The sequence below is a fragment of the Corvus moneduloides genome, chromosome 3 (genome assembly GCF_009650955.1).
Source record: "Corvus moneduloides isolate bCorMon1 chromosome 3, bCorMon1.pri, whole genome shotgun sequence".
Taxonomy (NCBI): Eukaryota; Metazoa; Chordata; class Aves; order Passeriformes; family Corvidae; genus Corvus; species Corvus moneduloides.
In genome coordinates, this window is record NC_045478.1 from 59,250,540 (window position 1) to 59,264,845 (window position 14,306).

At 40.0% G+C, this 14,306-nt stretch overlaps 1 long non-coding RNA gene across 1 annotated transcript; it reads right to left on the reverse strand.

Moving 5' to 3' along the window:
• Window positions 1-4,636: 4,636 nt before the first annotated feature.
• LOC116440710 lies at window positions 4,637-13,075 on the reverse strand. The gene is made up of 3 exons (XR_004238740.1): window positions 12,955-13,075; window positions 7,586-7,643; window positions 4,637-4,978 (listed from the first exon to the last, which is right to left on the reverse strand). It is a non-coding gene; the product is annotated as an uncharacterized LOC116440710 (long non-coding RNA).
• Window positions 13,076-14,306: the final 1,231 nt, after the last annotated feature.

Below are 14,306 nucleotides of genomic sequence, written 5' to 3' on the forward strand. Positions count from 1 at the left end.
TCTGTGCAAAAATGCTGTATTCCCATTGATCCCAGGGCAGTCCCACTCATGTATATGATGGCTGATGAATGCAAATGTTCCCCTTCTGTGGTGGCAAAGTTACGCTACAGAAACAAAACCCCACTTGGCTTCTTTCTTAGTTAGAGATCTAAACTAATAGTTTATTGCAGGCCACTCAAATATGAGAGGTCTCTGAAAGAATGACCATATTATGAACTAGCAACAGCTGGACACAAGGCCAAGACAGGCCTTTGATCAGACATACTGACTAATTGCTTTCTCATTCCCTCATTTAGGTTTTAAACTGCCCCCGAGATCTTTCTCCTAGGCTGTAGGCTGGTACGTTTTGTCAGCTCTTCACTCCAGGGACCGCTCCCAAACACCTCAGGTTGTACCATGCCCACCCTCCCTTTCATGCTCTAAAGCACCAGTTAGGTGTCCATTACAGTATTTTGGATGCCTGAAATGAAAAAGCATGTACAAAAGGACATTTGTATTTTAGGGCCATAGGGGATCCACAGAATTGTCATGTTCTGTGCGAGCCCTGGGCAGGGCAGACACAAGTCTGTACATAATGTTTGGATTCCTGACCCTCTTTTACTTATCAACAAAGATATGGCCTACAAACTATACAATTCAGTGCTGAAGCTCTCACTTTGGATATTTGCAGAATTAAGAACTAAGACTTTTTTCTGTTCCTTTTTTTTTGCCCTTTCATTATCTTTTCCAAACAGCAGTGTTCCCTATCTATATACTTAGACTTATGTGCTTCTACTCCAAACCCTTGATTTCCATGACTCTGATGGATCATGTTTTTCTCAACTCTTTCCTGAGCTTCTGTCTTATCAGGCTTCAGTGCAGGTCACTAGTCTCTAATGAATTTTATAGGTAATCTGGAGAATGTTTCTAATATGTTACAAAGATTCTGATAAGTTCTTTATTCATTATCCATCCTAGAGTGTGACTCTCTGGGGGTGAAACCACTTCTCAAGGCTGTTAGGTTGTTTAATGCCCACATATTTATGTCTTAAGGTCAATAAGGATCATGCTGGCTGGCTTGTAAAGAAGTAACATAATTGCACCCACTGCTAAAACCTGATGCAATATCGATTTTAGTAAATAGAAAGATGGAAAATGCTGGTCCTTTTTCAGTGAAGATATTTTGAGAAAAAATCATGAGCGCACACAGCTTCACTTAAAATAGTGACTGCTCTCTGTTCCGAGAGATTTTCTCTTTCCTGTGGTAAATGCTGTACAAAATGGACTGAAACAATCAAACAATGCAAATAATAATAGGTGATTTTTCCCTATGTGTATTTTTTCAGAACAAGCTACATGCATGTGGAGCAGTTCTACTTATTCGTGATCCTGTTCAAGAGGGTCTCTCTGTGACTTTTTTTAATGTGTTCTGAAGCTTGAAGATGTGAATTGGGGGAAAAATACAGCTAGTAACAAAGAGATTCTAGCTGACCTTTGTTGGGAAAGGAAAAGTTTTTCAGAGTTTGTTCTAGTGAGACATCTAGCTGCCCTTACATGCTAGTATCAGTATAAAGCAGAAGGAAAGGGGTTGCATACAAAGCTGAAAGTTTCAGATGTAATTAGGAAAAAATGTATTTTTATTCATCAATAAAAGTGAGCTGAACAATCATATCCCTGCTGAGGTCCCTTTAAGTCTAATACATGCCTAAATTCAAACATGAAGGTTCCAGCACAAATAATCAGATTATTCTCGCCCTAAGAGTTAAGTGCTTTTCTGGAGTAAGATCTGTATAAGAGAAAAAGGGCCAAGTCTACCCAGCTGCAATCCCAGGGAGCTCACGCCAGGTTGGAATCTACTCCAGGATAGATAAATGGCTGCGTATCCATAATTTACAGGACTATAAATATCAAGAACGCTGCTGATGTCAGACGGGAGTGTACAGTCCTCCATCAGGTGACATTTCCGTTGGCTATGAGATGAGTGCCTTTTAGAAAAGGACTACAGGACTGAACTGCCACAGCTTTTTTAAAAAATTTCTCCTTAAAACCCTCTATGTCCTAGTTACTATATTTTCCCATTGATGGTTTTTAGTTTATCAGTGTTTTTTTATGACATGATGTGTCTGTAATAGCTTGAGCATTTGAAAGATTAAATGCCATCTGTCATGTTACTCACATGGGTCTTAGCACGTGCCCCTTTATGGAGATTGCTGAGGGCTAAATTTTGCCCTGACCCATTCAGTTTTTGGGCTCAGAACAGAAGTGTGGCACCTGGAGGGGAAGATAGACGCAAGAGGTGTCTATTCTGAGTTCATTCACGGACTGTAGTTACTAAGTCTTAATTAGTTAATGACTGTTTTTGTTCCAGTTCTTGGCATGCTCATACTGTGCCTCCAAGAGGGAACGGACAAGGTCAAAAACTTAGATATTACTTCTTCATTAAAAAACGAAGTTTTAAAAAGTCCAGGGCTTTTATTCTGAAATTTATTATGCATTCTTTATTTTGGCAGGTCTGAGATAAACCAGCAAACATACTAATGAAGACAAGAACTGTCCTAAGGAAATACCTCCTATTAGTTAATAAGCAGACACAGTGGCCTGGATTAGGAAGAAACATGACAACATTGTTGAAAATGAAGACATGTATCCTAAGTGAAGCCAATGGGTTCACAGAAGCCAGGGCTGTGTAACCTGCTGCTGCACATCAAGGTTCCAGGAGAGGAAATGAACATTACACATGTTGAGAGGAATGATACACCAGGGTGATATAAATTTACCGCTTAACTGCATTCATCTTAGAGATTTTAGAGTAGCATTTCTGTACTGAGAGAGATTCCAGAAGAATGGCTGTCCAGTGCAATGTGCCTTCCAAATGAAAAGATGATTGTCAGCTCTCTGGTTCGTTAGTTTTTATCTTCACTGATAAATGAACATTGAGTGGTCAGTTGTTGACAAAAGCCCTCTTTTTAATTGGATATGTGAACTGGACCTTACATAACCTGGCAACATACCATCATCCCTGGACCTTGTCACTCAGATAAAACCATCTTGGCTCCTACAGGAATGCGGGTGTTCAGTGTCGACATTCTGCTGTTTGGAGGAGAAGATCCCAGACATATATGCTCTAATATAAAAACAGAACATCTTCCAAAGTTTTGGTTTAGTAGAAATTTTCCCAAAATAGGCAATAACCAAGGAAACCACATTTGAAGCCAACTAGAGAAAGCTGCATAGCTTGCACATTGTTCATAGGTCTAGAGGCAGATATGACCAAGGACACTGAGAGCTGTTTGCAAGAGACTAGGGAGAGACCAAGGAGATCCAGAGTCAGGAGTTCTGTTGTCACTCAATCTCCCCATGGGCCTCCTGGGAAAAAGAAGTTCAAGGTGTCACTAAAGAGACTGTGCCCACATCTGCCGAAGATTTCGTAGCTCATGGTAGATCCACTAGTAGAAAGAATTTGCCAGCACTGTCTTTTTTTTTTGAACAGAGATCCAAGATATATTCTAAGAGAATTTCAATGGCTGTGAAAGCTAGAGTTCATGAACTGCATACTTTTCCTTCCTTTTTGTTTTGTCTTCTGGATTTCTTTTTAGCTGTTGATTTATCTCTAGCTGGGAAATCTCCCAGTCTTTTGAAATACTTAAATTTTTGTTTTGGAATTGCAACAGGTCTGTATGAGGGTCAGTCAAATTCCCCATCACAACTGATAATACTGCAGACACTCCTCCTTCAGCCTCAGAACAGCTTCAGCTGTTCTGTACAGAGATGACAGTTCCAGCCTAGTCCCAAATCCTGGCCATCCCCCCACTGCTACCAGTGCTCAGTCCTACACAAGGGATGGCAAACAGTCCAGGGCCCTCTCCTCACCCATAACTACTTAGGACAGCCAAAATAAGATGGGCAGTTTCACATCTGTGTGATTGCTTATTTAGCCCATTTCATGGCAAGTGCTCACACAGGATGAGCCACTAGAACTCCTGAAAGAAGCCTGCCTACCAGCAGGAGAATGGTGATTCCAGCTGGAGAACAGCAAGGGCAGATCCCATCTGCCTTTACGTAGCCAGCACTGGAAAGGACCTATGACATCCTCCCAGCATCTGCCAAAACATCTTCCCATTTGAAATAATCCTAAACAGTCACAAGACAGGGAAAGGTCAGCCTGTCCCTCACAGCGTGCTGTTGTCTTCTCATGCCTCATCTTCTCATGCCTCATCTTCTCATGTCCTCTCTCTGTAAGATAGATTTCACAAGTTAAGAAGTACTGAAATAGACCAGTTTTGTGGTTTGTGTTAGTAGTCCATGGAGCTCTGAAAAGACAGCTTCTGCGAAAGACAAGTTACCACAATTGGCTTGTCAAGAGTGCTCTCCTGGTGTCTGTTGTGTAATCCCACTGCTTGATGCAGTTCCAGGAGACAAAATCATCATAACCAAAAGACAGTTCAAAGAAGGGAGACTGATAATAGGCCTGGTCTTAATTTGATAGCTGTATTGCTTATTTCCTAATTTATTTTGATGTTAGTTTTAATGACCCAGATTGAGTGATAATTTGGGGCTTCTTTGCTGGGTGTTGATGGATTTAAGTTGTTGAGGTTTTCTTTTTCTTCTTTTTATCTATTTCGTTATGTTTCAGTTTGTTTAACTAACATAATAAAGTTATTAATAAAGTTAAATCATTTCTGTCATTGAACAAAACAGTTCAGAATCTTTAAAGAACTGAGTAGAGATCATCCAGCCAACTTAAAAGCCTGTATTTAAATCTTACTTCGTAAACTCGTTTAAATCACATGTTCTTACATGTTCTGTCACTTGAAAGTTGTTTCCTTTGAAACTTTCCTCTTTATGCTTTCATACAGGAAATACGATAAACTTGTTTATTTCATTTGTCAGTTTTGTGTTTCTGAATTTCTTCATCAAATCTGTTATCTTCCTTAAGCATCCAGTCCTTGCCCAAGTTATGTGCAGAGAGGGGAATGGTTTTACTGCTGTATTTTCAGCGCTGGAAAGACAAGAAAAGAGCAAGCAGAGGTGCTGACTTCTGAGAACTACAGGAAAAAGAAGACATTAAATGGGCATTTTATTTTGGGGGCAATCTTGCAGGATGAGAAAACTGAATATTTTTAGGGTCATGGGATAAATTCACGTTGGAAAAGTCCTCCAGAGGTCAAATGGTTTAACTTTTCCAGTCTAGTGATGCATCACAGTCAAATACTTGCTGATCACTTTACTCCTTTTCCTGGCCTTGTGTTTTCTTAGTTACCTCTACTGTCTATTGCTTTGTACTTACTGACTCAGTAGCATTTGCATTACAGGAGTACATTTTATTTATTAGTGAATTGGGAAGAGCTAGTTAGAAACAAACACTCTGTAGGCTGGAGATCTGCTGAAATCAGCAATAAAGGTAGTTTTTTTAATATGTTTGTGAAGAGGACCCTGACACACGTGGAAGCCTCTCTCTTCCCTTGAGTAGTGTGGAGTTTTTCAAATTCTTCAGTTTTCACGAAGGGGAAGAGGGTGATAGGACTTGGACATTAAGAAACCCAGGGGAAGGAGAGAAACAACAGCTTTTCACAGCTCCATTTCAAAGGGGAAGGAAGGCTGGGAATCCCCAAGGTCTCTTTAGGCAGGAAGAGTTAGTTTAAGAAGAAAAAGATAACTGTTGAGAAATAAGCAATTTCCAAATATTTTTTATCATTGCATCATTCATTGTCCAGCAAGAAATCTCTCCACTTAATGCCCTGAAGAGGAGAGATACTTTCTACTATGGAAATGTTGGTAGAATTATCCATACTTTTTCATGCTTTGGAAAAAAAAAGAAATGCTATGTCAAGATGCAAAAAAAGGCCAGCCTTATTTGCTACTGCCTGGTTTTCACCAAGTATGGACGTCTTTTGTTTTCCAAGGTCTATTTTACTGGTATCATTTCTCCTGCTGTAATCCCTCTAGTGAATTTTCAGAGGTGAATACCAAAGTTGTCTCTGTTTTTATGAGAGTGGCAAGGATTGGTTACAACCACAGTGTAAAGGAAGTTACTGAACTTACTACGGACCAGTGCTAGGAAGAAAGCCCCTGGCAAGTCTGTGCTCAAGCAGCCTATGAGCAGATGAAAGGTAATAGAAGTGTTCAACAACATACACTGACCCTCAGCTGGTTAGTGAAATGAGGCTGTCAAACAAAACTGGGCAAATTGCACCCCCAAGGTTTTATTTTGTATTGTGTATGCCAGCCTTGGTGTTTCTGTTTATGTGGCTGGTAGCCAAAAAGTATTTAAAAGGCCGTTTCAGACTGTAGCAAGGAAAAATATTCCCTTCCCTATTTTGAACCTGAGGGTCTAACAGACTCACCCTTTCTGTCTAGATGGTAGAAATTTGGGGTTAGGATTGCTTCTTTCCTTAGTGTTTGCACAGTTTACATCACAAATACATACTGATTAATACATACGGCTTTCCACACAGAATGAGCCCAAATTTAATAATGATTGTAGCAGGATTTTAATAGTCATTAACCATGAATATTTACTTCTGTAAGTTTTCTTTCCCATGCAAAACATGCATACATGTGGATGCATTTTTAAGGAGTTGGGAACTATTCAAAACAAAAGTTATTTTGAGGGTTAGGAAATAGCTTGTCTTACAGCTGCCAAGTGATTTTGGAATAACTCTTTGCATGATGGAGTGGAGAAAAAAATGGAGATAAAAACATCAGTTCTTCAGTTCAAGGAGACTAGATGTTTAAAAAAGGGAAGAGGAATAAAGAAAGGAGGAAAGGAAAAGAAGTTTTTTCACCTTCTTCTGCTTCTCCATCTAGATCTGCTTTGATTTTCTGTCCTGAAAGTGGGAGGAGAAGCTCCATCTACATTCTCCTGTCTGTGCCCCTTGGCAGGCTAGATAAAAAAGGCAGGCAGCCCTTCTCCCGGACTTTTGTCTCTTCCACTTTAAGCAGGTTTGAAAGAGAGAAGGAAAACACTCATTGATGGGCATGTGGAAATGTCATTAGTCACATTTAGATAAGTTTATAAATGTACAAAGTAGCTCTCAGGGCCAAACATAGGGGTGAGGTGAAACATCTGAGCCTCATCCAAAACTGGGGACCTTCAGCTGGTGTGAATCAGGTATTGTGATACATTCCAGCTGAGGCACAAGTACAAGGACTCATTTCCACAGCCTGTAAAGTTCCTGACTTATATTTAGGATATTATAAAATGTTAATAAATAGTTGCAATATGTGAGCACTGAAAAACAGTAAAATGCAACTGTCCCTTTGATTTATTTTGTTCTCATTTTGTATTTTAAAACAGGAAAAGAGGATCTTTACCTTCAGCACACTTTGTTCTAATTTCACAGGATGATGGAAACCCTTAGGATGGACATAGCCATTCATGATAAACATTTGCCGACTCCAGCCTTGCACAATCTATGAAAGTTGCATATAGATACCAGTATTTATATAAGCACAACACTGCTTTATGTTAATATTGTGGACTAAGATGAGGGCAAAACAACAATAGCAAACTATCACTCTTCCTTTCTTCTCCTTTTTCCTCTTAAAAATGAACAGGCATTTTTGAGAGGAGGAAGGATAAAACCTGTGCTGTAGTGGTGCTTACCTGAGTCCAGGACAACACACTGAAACTTCCACAAAATAATATTTTCATCTTAATGCACCTAAAAATTTAAAAAAAAAAAAGGGGGGGACATTAAAAGTTATAAGTATTACTATATTAAATTGTTAAAAGTCAAAGTCATGCCATTTGTAAATCTTTTGCCTAACAGATATTATTATGCAAGATGAACACAAAAAAACACCTCCAAATATTGGTGACTTTTTGTCTTGTCTCCCAAAATTATCCTTTTCCCCAAAACATAAGAATATTCTTTCTGGAGGTAGAGGGTATCTAATATATTTAGGATGGTTAATCAAATCAATCCTGCGGACAGGTAAGTTTTTAAATATGTATTTAGGCAGTCAGAGAAATTAGTTTTGGAAATACTATCTTTTCCTCCCCCAAACTTAGCAGGAAAATTAAGCTCTGAGATAAAGTTAATCAGTGTAAAGTTTACAAAGGAACAAGGGAAGAGGAGGAATGAGAAAGAGTATGGCACTGGAAGAAAAACAAGCACCAAGCCTTTTAAAATTTCTTAAGTTGAATGGCCACTACTTCTTGTTCAAACAAAGCAGTCATCTCTACTCCTTCCTGGTATCATGGCACATTGCTTGCAGTGACATCAACTCTTGATTTGCCATAAATGGGAAACTGCTTGCTTGGATGTTGCTGTAGAGTTAAATGTCAGGGAGAAGATACATATTCTGCAAGCACAGAGGAGGAGGCACATACGGTTTGTCTTCAAAAGAAATCTCAGAGTTCTTCACCTGGCACTGTCAGGCCAGAAGGAGATGTCACACTGTGCAAGCCTGCTGTGTGGCATTTCATTTTATCAAACCCAGTCCTCACTTATGAAACCTGACCTGTGGCAGACAAGCTTTGTCAGAAATTGTGGGGACAGTGTGGGCTCTCGCTAAGTCCCAGAGTGCTGCTTATACCGTGAAGCACTCCTAGCCCTAGCAGCTGCAACCTATTTTCACAAATATCTGACAAGTTTTTCTGGCTTCCTGCCAGTTTGAGCTGTACCAAACACTTCTGTCCTTCCCCTAGCTCCAGTCTTTTGTAACTGCTGCTCAAAACTTAGACGTGTACCAAATGAAGCTCCTTTCCTCCCCTCAATGTGCAGACATCCCACCCCAATTAATTAACCCAACAGTGGCTTCGTCTCTAGAAAGCTGTGACTTCCCACACTTTATCCCCCTCGTTCAGCTTAAAGACATCAGCACATTCCTGACTTCATCACTTGTTAACTCCCTTTTGCTAATAGCCAGTGCATCCTCTCTTGATGGCCCCCTCTGATTTGATATGACTTGAACCCTCACACAAAAAATGCTGAAGGCTGTTCATTTGCTGTTCTGGCATATATAAAGCTCTGAAGCTGTGTTTTAGCACAGCTTCTGTATCCAGAATTGAGAGGCTTTCAGACCTTCTCAGACTGTGTTGTAACTCTGTTCATCGTGCAAGCACCTGGTAAGCACCAGCAAAGCCTGAGTGAGAGGAAGACCTCTGCTGTTTTGTGCTTGATTACCAAAGGTTCTTTGGAAATTGAAAAGGTTCTTTTTCTTTGGAAAAGTGCCAGAGGACTTAATGGAGGTGGCAACAGCATCATTATATAAAAACATCAAGTGAAAAATTCTTTTCAGCAGTTATTCCAAAAAATCAAAAAACGCATTCAATATAGCAGCGTGACGTGTCTCCAAACAGATTTTTAGCTATGCCACCAAACCCTAGAAATTATGATACTTTAAAAAAATCTTACAATTTTACTCTCTATTTATATTTTAGAATGGTAAAATATATTTCAAGAATCAAAGGGTTCTCCAGAGATCATCTGCAATGCTCCCTTGCCTAAGTACAGGTTAATTTACATCTGTTTCATTCCAGACACTTGCTTGTTCAACATGGTCCTTAAAACCAATCACTGATGAGGATCTCCTGATGGAATTCTCTCCTTTTCTTGAAATCAATTACAGTGTTTGGCTTTGCATTTGTTAGAGAGATTTTAAGCCATTTGCTCCTAGAATTCTGTGTGGAGGTAGAGAGAGAGCAGCAATAGCTGCTTAGAAAAGAAGTCTGGAGTACAGGAAGCTGGGAAACTGTAAAACCATTAAACATCAAAAAAAAAAAAATCAATGTAATAATATTCTACAAAATGTCAGGCATACTCAACTTGGAAATTCAGAAGAAGCACATAAATGTTTAGCTGTTCATTTGACTCCAAACTGCTTGGATTAAAAGTACTTAGATGATCAGACAGTAATGAGCATTCCCATGAGATTTCTTTCAGCAATCTTCACATTCAACTATAATAAAATAAACTTCACCTGAAGTAATCACGACTAAAGTTCCTGAAGTCAGGGATGTTTTAATGTGAAAAAAATGAGTTCTTTGTCCTTTTCACACTACACAAAAAATATTCCAATCATTTCTAGCTGATTTTTTCACCTGTTCAGAGGAAAATCTAAAGAAGTATTTGTTTCTAAACCAATAATCTTGAGTTAGCAGAGGTATCCAGCCCCAGTCACTGAAGGCTGTACTTCAGCACAATGTTTCCTTATATCATTTTCTCTTCTTACAGAACTAATTATACTCACACTTGAAAATCACTACAAAATCAATTTAAAAGCTGGCATTTTACAACTGTTGCTAGAGTTTATGTCTAGTAGATAATTTAGTACATGATCTGTTCCTCTCCAAACAAATGGTCCACAGCCTCCTGTGTTTCCATCACTCCCTGTGTTCAAAGGACTCCTCATTTCATACATCCCTCACAATATTTCTCAACTCTCAGCATTTACTGCAATTTTGCAGGTATTTATCACTCCAACGTCACCAGACCAAGTTGGTACTGTTATTAGCCTTCCTTTCTGCTTTGAGCTCTTGGCTGGCTTGAGGGGGAACAAAATGACTCTGAATAGGATCACTCCAAGCCATTCCCTTTCTTTCCTTCAAGCCTTTGTTTCTTCCAAGGGCTGGGCTGCAAGGAGGAAGAAAAACATATGGGAAAGCTAGCAGTCCTGCCTGTTGGTTGCTAAGAAGAGTGCAGACAGCTGTAAATTAGAGCAGCCTCTGTTATATTTTACAGCAGTGTTCCTCTGAGCAAGCCAAAACCTGAAGATGAGAAGGTGCTGCTCACTTTGGGTTGTGAGTAGAGGGGCATCGCAGGCCTTAAACCCAAAGATCCTCAGCAATTATTTTTTTCCTTCATTCTAGACAAAAGATTGCCAGGATAAAGCTGTGAGGAACAAATCAATGAATATGCACGTTTCACCTGGTAACTTCCTGTTTCTAGCATCTGCTGAGATATTTCTCCAAAATTATTGCAGTCATGATGCCACCAGTTGTGACAGGACCTAGACTGCAGGAACAGGTCAGCAGCTGAGATGGAGTTTGGGAAATGCTTCTGAAATGGAGAAAGTATGTCCAGACTGAGGTGCACATCTCACCTCCTAAACACTAGTTTTCTGGTGTTGACCATGGACACACTTTGTTTAACAAACCAGGCAGCCAAGGCATTTACCTCTCCAGCCATCTCCCTTTGGAACTGCTGTAACATTGAATTTTGTGTGTAGAAAGAACAATGGCTAAGCCCATTTTTTTTTCATGGAATACTGCAGAGAGCACCAGTCAGAAAGTTTTTACTGACACGCATTTCACGTCTATAGAGTGAAAATTATGTCCATGCCTGCCTAATACTTTCTTACAGTCCAGGTAGATCTTGTCCTATGAACACATATCCTTCACATTTCCATTTCCTCCTGCTTCCTTTGAAACCAGCACCAAAACTTCTAGCTAAATGAGAGTGGCAATCTGTTTGCAATTTGTGTGCTTTCTGTCAGAAACAATTGGGCACAACAGTAAGAAAAGTTTTCATCATACCTGTAACTTACACATTCGTTAGGAAGCAAAAGACGAGTTTGACTTCTGATGATCCATATGTTTGCCTCTTCATTGTAAAATGTAAGTAACAATAACATTAAGCAGCCCTGTTTAAACTCTTGTTTATAAAATTCAAGTAGTATTACATTTTTTTGAATAGCTGGCCTAGAATAAGCATTAAAGTAGCTTTCACGCAACACATAATGCCAAAAAATAAATGCAATTCTGCACATTCTTTCCTGAGAGCATCCACAAATGACGTGCAAGGCATACACATTGGCCAGAGGCCATGAGCAAAAGCATTGTGTTAAAACTTTGTATGACATCAAGCCAAAAAACTACTTAGCATTTGTATCTCAGATCTCAACTGAATTATGAATTAAATAACCAAATCAAAACAAAAAGCATACAGCACACTACATCGCGCATCTTGGTTATACACACACATATACACATGCATGTAAGTGGCATGGATCTGTTGTGAATGGATATTACCTCGGTGTTCTTGTGTGTGTGTGCACGAATGCAAGACAGAGACAAAAAACATATTTGGAGCATATATTCAGGAAAGAACACACTCCCTATGCCAGTAAGTGGATTATATCCCAGGTGGGCTCCCTCTGGTGTTGAGAAGATAACATATTTCCCCATTCAACCTTATTTCCTTTTGTCCGTCAATGAAAGTGTGTAGTGGTTTGGAGTGTTAAAAAGTGCTAAATGTAATGTGGTTTTATTATGGCAGAGTTCCTTATTCACATAGATCCTTATGGATGGTATAGGATAGTATAGCTTTTCTACTATCTCTCATCCAGTGTTCATGAATAATGTATGAGGCATATACATATATATGTGTCTATATATCTGTGCACTTTATTACAGTGAGACAGATTTCCATGCACGTACAGATCACTTCTTACGTGAGACAAACTGCAATGCCTTACTGTGAAACTCTTTACCTGTAAGCAGTGTAACTCTTCACAGTTAAACAGGAGAATCTGAATGCCCAGAGAACGGAGGCCCCACAACAGCCAGGATCTGATTCTCCAGTGTGTGGAGCATTTTTACAATGCCTCTTAAGCTCAAATCATGTCTCTTGATAACACCTGTGTGCCTGTAAAAGTCCAGGCTAGGAACCATGTGAGGCACCCCAGCTAACAGGGGAATGCACAATTATCTATTTAACTGCTAGATTCTCGATTTTGGAAACCCAGGACTCAGCATTGTTTAGAAGCATTGTGGCATAGACAATAAATAGAATAATTTTAGCCAATTTAACTAGGCACCTTAACCCCAGTCTTCTTCCACTTTCTTTACCACCCATTTACCACCTTCCACCACACCTATGGAAGTAGTTCTGGAGATTATCTCCCTCTCGTGCAACAAAACTATCATCCAGTGAGAGAGTACAAGTACCATCCTTTCCCTTATTTCCCAGATGGTAAATGCTTAACTGTTTGTTTTGTGATGCAATCCTTTCCTTGGAAAAACCTCACCTCCCTTTTTGTCCTGAGATGGAGGTGGAATCAAGGTGACCCCAGCTTGGCTTGCTGGAAGAGCATGAACTCCCTGCAGCCACAGCATACCTCTCCCCTGCTGAAGTGCACAGTAGAGCTGTGTGACTTCCTGCAAAATGACACAGAAAGGAGAAGGAGACAATAAACCTACATCTCCAGCAGTTGTTCACAGATGTTTACTGACAGGAGAGAAGTTAGGAGACCAGGCTCAGCTCCCAGGCCCAGGGAGAGCATGTCCTGGTAATCCCAGACCTCTGTTCCTGCTCTCAGCATGCCCAACTTCCCCATTCCTCCTCCTCAGTTCCTGCAAGCCCTCCCTCTCCATCTCATTCTTCCCTTCCAGCCCACGGCTTGTTCATTGCCACCCACGTCCTGGCTCCTGCGTTCTCTGTCCTCACACCCTGTGTGCTGATACATGCTGGCAACACAATGCTTGGGCCAGGTCCCAGGCTTGGTAAAAGCAGGAGAAAAACTCAACATTCACTCTAGTGGCCCTGTTGGACTGAGTCCTGAACACATAAAAGCAAAACTGGTGTTAATTTTCCTTTCCCTCGGACAGTGCTGTTAGAGTTGGCACGTTCTCGTTTGACCGGTGAAATAAGAAGCGGGGGGGTGGGAGCTGGGGGAGCAGGAGCAGAGGAAGAACAGAAAGCATACGTAAAAGGAGGAATGATTGCACACATGTGCTATGAATTCTTCAGCTCAGATTAATGTTTTCCTGTGAATTTAATTGGCTGCCTTCTGGTTTCGGCCAGATGACCAGTTACATTTCAGGACAGCTATAAAGTGGAATCTAAATGAAGTATTTGGACAATGAGAGCCAATGTCTGTGAGCTTTTCCAGAAAATTATTAAATAAACAAAAAACACTAGAACTTCTAACTGCAGAGCATAATTATTATTCTTGTTCATTCATATGTAGTATTAATTTCTACTATGGACAAAAAAACCCACAAATCAACCAACTGCAGCTTCAAAAGATAAGTTGTCCCTACATACTCATCACATATATGGCATTGAGATCTTCTCTCAATGAACAATCTAGCATCATTTATTGGAACAACTAGAAGGTTCCCTTGCAAATTAATTAAATTTCAATTTGCTTGTTATTAAAATGCTCTCCTTCCGCAGTATCAAACAGTTGCCAAATAGCATTGAAAGAAAAAAAACTGTGATAGCAGTTAGAGTGGGGGGAGCATACTTGAGTACCAAAAGTGACAACAGACTTTTACTGCTGTCCTCACTTAGATGTGGATTCAGTTCTTTTCACCAGCCTGTCTGCTCATCTATGCTGGTGAATTGGCTCTGGTGCAGCCAGTTCGACCTCATGGA